Below are 5,081 nucleotides of genomic sequence, written 5' to 3'. Positions count from 1 at the left end.
TTTCTTTAATTTTCCACTTCACTTTATTGCTTTTCACGTACTTAGAGTCCATAGTCTATTTCATAGAAGATATTATAACGTCCTCGAAAAATGACTTATTCGAATATGTTGCAGAGTCATCAGAGTGTGAGTGGCATCGCTTGCGGTGAAGGCTACAACGAAATTGACGCTAGGTCACGCCACAGAAGAGCGGACCTTTTGCTCTTCCTCTGGCCTACGTAGTGCATATTGGCTCGCTTGCAATGCAGCGCGCTAACACGTGTGGCTCTGTCCTGCAGCCCGCTTTCCAAATTCGGGTGGTCCGATCACAGATCTATCAGCAAATTTATCAAAGCTTGCTTCACTATCGAACGATAGCCTAGTACTGTAACTACATTTTTGATGGTGTGTCATTGGTTGTGCTAAGAGTGTGAGAAACCGCTGACACTTGGAACTTGTGGTTCAGCAAATGCACAGCAGCTGCCACAACGAGCAGATGTGTGCCGCCGTGGGTAGAGGCGCTGGGGTAGCCCTACTCTCTTCCATTTTAAAGTATCTGCTGCTGCTGCTGCTGACAACGGGTCAGCCCCTCGGCGAGACAGCTGCCTGCGACCGGAACGCGGCGTTGCCATGTCTGGCGAAGGAACCCGAGGCAGTAGGCGCAGCTAAGCGAGGATACCATTCAAGGTCATCACGCACAGCGCCCGCAACCGCCGAGGAATCACTGCCTCGAACCTTTACTTGGTCTTCGACGTATTTCAGTAGTGTCACATATAAAATTATCACCTGGAAAATTTTGACATGGAAATATCGTAACGGTCATGCTCAAAAATAGTGTGTGGACGAAGGAGGCAGGATGACGTTTCGTCGATGTCGTTAAACATGAAATACTATAAACAGTGCAGTTACGGGAGGATGAAGCAAGTAAGCGACCATGGAAACTCTCTTATCTGTTCTCGCTCTTTATGTAAAGCATAGAAAAGCTGAAAGGAAGTAGATGTGCACAATTTTGAATAATGAACCTGTCGAATATGATTCAAGCACGCTCTCCCGCCAGTTATGTATGTAACTTACATTTCCCTCGCTGATGAGGTGTGGGACATCTCACCATGAGTACTTCGCTAAAGGCGCATATAAAAGAGAATCTTATACCCTCTCTTACTTACTCCAATGCTATGACACTTAGCGCCTGCGCTAGCCACAGCCGGTATTGCCTCGGCCTTCGCACTGTGAGTGAACCACTTTCTGTGTACAATAGCTTTATTCAACTAATGTCTTGTCCATCGTTTATGCGATTTCAGTTGCCGTATTACCAGGAGTCAGATCGGTAAGCAACACATCGGCATAAATGTAATAACAAACTGAATTTGCTGGTCCTTTAGCCGAACATGTTGCCAGTAAAATGTACTTCAAGCAAACATTAAAATTAAACATCTTAACCTTTTATGCTACTCATGAACATACATTTAAAAGCGGCCGCGGGGTAGCCGCGCCGTCAAGGCACATTGTGACGGTTCGTGCGGCTTCTCCCGTCAGAGGTTCGAGTCCTCCCCCGGGTATGGGTGTGTGTGTTGTCCATAGCGTAAGGTAGTTTAAGTTAGATTAAGTAGAGTCTAGGCTTAGGGACCGATGACCTCAGCAGTTTGGTCCCATAAGAACTTACCACAAATTTCCAAAATTCCAATTTAAAAACCGGCCGGAGTGGCCGCGCGGACAGCTCAGTAATAAGTTTCCTCCGATAAAAATTTTCGTCAGTGTATTCATCATAAAGTTTTTAACATTTGGCCGTTTCATTGTCTTGTATTCATGTTCTACATTTGTAGTTGTGATGTTCTATTTGTTTTATGGTATTAGGTAACATGTTCATTCTTTATTTATACATTGGCTTCTTGCTCGTAACTTAAGAGCCTTGGCTCAAGTTTGTAAGACATCGATCTCTCAGTACAATTACAAGAAATGGATTGGCAGTTGCGAATATGGGACAATCAATCATCAGCTGTATAATGGAATGACGACACTCGTACCCGGTCCCACTTCGCGCGAGCGGTCGCCTCATAATTTGGCTACCCGATTACGACTCAACGGCCAGACCCAAACTTCCGTATGTCGGAAAGAGTCGTATATCATTCGTTATGTATATTCCCGTACAGGGAAGACGTTTTTCTTGAAATTCGCTTGCCCGGTGCTTGTGTTATTACGAATTAACGATTCAAAGTTCCTTCGAAGATGCATGCCTGTCGCGCTCGGGTAGACAAATGGTAAGGCGAAAGCTAGCGAGAAGCTGTAAATGCGGGTTCGTGTCCCGCTTCGGCACAAATTTTCATTGTCATCATTCCATTACACAGCTGATGGTTGTCCATATTCGCAACTGCGAATGCATTTCTTGCATTTCGTAACGGCTGTAGTCGCCGCAGTGCTTGGTCCTTCGGACATGCACGCATATCGAAAGGAACTTCGCATCTTAATTCTTAATAATAACAGCCACTGCAATATTGTACTCAGTACAGTTCGTCATACTTAATCTGTTATTGTTATCATACACTTGAGCAAAATTCTAAGATGGGTCGCACGAATAATTTGTAAGCATTCTCCTTTGTAGACTGACTGCATTTCCACAGTTTACCAACAAACCGAAGCCTACCACCCGCTTTACCCACAACTGAGCCTATGTGGTCGTTCCACCTTATGTCCCTACTAAGTTTTACATCCAAATATTTGTATAAGTTTACAGATTCCGATTGCGACTCACTAATAATACAAAGGGCGTTCAAAAAGTTTTGCACAGTCGTTTCTAATTTTTTAATTTTTTGCTGGAGGAGAATGAAATTTTTTGTGAACGTACTTGGAACATTTAAATATACATTGAGCCTACGCAATGTAGCCACCATCAGCTGTGACGCATCTGGCCCAACGTTCTTTCCATGATGTTCAAATGGCTCTGAGCACTATGGGACTTAACATCTGTGGTCATCAGTTCCCTAGAACTTAGAACTAATTAAACCTAACAAACCTAAGGACATCACACACATCCATGCCCGAGGCAGGATTCGAACCTGCGACCGTAGCAGCCGCGCGGTTCCTGACAGAGCGCCTAGAACCGCGAGACCACCGCGGGCCGGCTTCCATGATGTAAATGCACTTTTGGTAAAATTCTGGGGATTGACTTTTGCACCATCGCTTGACACAGGAAATAAGGTCTTTCTCACTATCAAATGTTTTACCGCGCAGGTGGGCCTTCAGACAACCAAAGAGGTAAAAATCAGACAGAGCCAAATACGGCCTGTACGGAGGATGAGGAACAATTTTCCAACCCATTTTCCTGATTTTCTCCTGAGTCATAAGGGCAGAATGGCGTTTGGCATTGTCCTGGTGTAGTCTGATGAGCTGACCCTGAAGCTGTGGTCTGTGGGTCTTGATGGCACGTCTCAGCTTTTCCAGTGACAAACACTAACGGTCCTAGTTAATTGTGGAGCCAGGTTCCAAAAAGCCAATGAAAATGACACCACACTGATCCCAGAAGAAGGAGGCCATCACCTTTCGGTCTGTTGTTCGTAAAGTCTTGGTTTCTTCTTCCGAGGACGCCACTCCATGGATTGGGTTTTGCTCTCAGGTTCGGGCAAAAACAACCATGTTTCATCCTGGGCAATAACGCCTTCAAAACACTATTTCCACTCTTCAGTAATGGTCTTCATGAGACCCTCGCACACATTCTTCCTCATCGTTTTCATTTCTCTTGTCAATAATCTAGGCACCCAACATGCACAGATTTTTTGTACCCTAGTGACTATACCAGTGAAACCACACTACCCAATGACAAACGAGTCATTTCAGCAAGCTGTCGTGTCGTCACACATCTGTCATTTTGGATGATTTGATCAATGGTCTCCTTATTCACATCACTCACTGCCGTCGATGGTCCAGTAGAGAGAAATCGCCTTCTTTAAACCTCTGTAACCACCGCTGGATACTGCTGCGATCCACTGTGTCCTCCCCATAAACAGGGAGCAACTTCCTGTGAATCGGTGTGGCAGAGTCATCGCCGGTCTTGAAGAGGAACTCCATCACCCACCGTTGTCGCAACCTGACATCTACTTCACGGTCCATTATGGCTCACCTGTAAATAAAAGAAGATACATTTGTATACCAGCTTATAGTTAAATGTTCCAAGTATGTTCACAAAAAATTTCATTCGCCTCCTGCAAGAGGCGACTGTGCAAAACTTTTTGAACGCCCTTTATATATTCACAGGATACTATGTTTTTTCGTTTCATGAAGTGCACTATTTTACGTTTTTGATTTAAAGCAAGTTGCCGATCATTACATCACTTTGAAATCTTATCAACTGAATATTTGTACAGCTTTGTTCAGACTGTAATTCATCTGTCAAAAGCCTAATATTGTCCGCAAGATCATTAACATGAATACACCCAACACGCTTCCCTGGGATACACCGAAATTACTTCATTTGTCTATGACTCTCCATCAGAAGTAACAAGCTGCGTCCTACCCACGAAGAAATCGTCAACCTCGTCACATACATCACATGAGCGTACTTTTGATAACAACCGTTGCTGTAATACTGAATCAAATGGTTTTCGGAAGTCGAGAAATACTGCATCTACCTGACTGCCTTGATTCACGGTTTTCAGCACGTCATGTGAGAAAAGTGCGAGTACAGTGTCATATGATCTATGTTTTCGAAATCCATGCTGGTTGGCATGGAGGAATTCGTTCTGTTGCAGATGCCTCATTATGTTTGAGCTCAGTACATGTTTTAAGATTCTATAACAAATCGATGTTAGTGATACTGGACAGTAGTTTTGTGGATCACTTCTGCTACCCGTCTTGTAGACGGTTGTGACAGGTGCTTTCTTGCAGCTACTGGGTAAAGTATTTCATAAGAGGGATCTATGAGAGAACCCACCAAAATCTCCAGTGTTATTCGGTATACAGGAGAAAAATAAACTGCGAATGGAAACCGCAATCCATCTTCCTATCCAAAATTTGTTACTGAAGACAGCTTCCGCAACCCATCGAAGTTTGTCGCAACATTTCTGGGACACCCTGTAAATGTATCGTAAAATATGTGTCAAAATACAATA

This window comes from Schistocerca piceifrons, chromosome 4, assembly GCF_021461385.2.
Source record: "Schistocerca piceifrons isolate TAMUIC-IGC-003096 chromosome 4, iqSchPice1.1, whole genome shotgun sequence".
Classification (NCBI taxonomy): domain Eukaryota; kingdom Metazoa; phylum Arthropoda; class Insecta; order Orthoptera; family Acrididae; genus Schistocerca; species Schistocerca piceifrons.
This window is presented reverse-complemented; position numbering follows the sequence as displayed.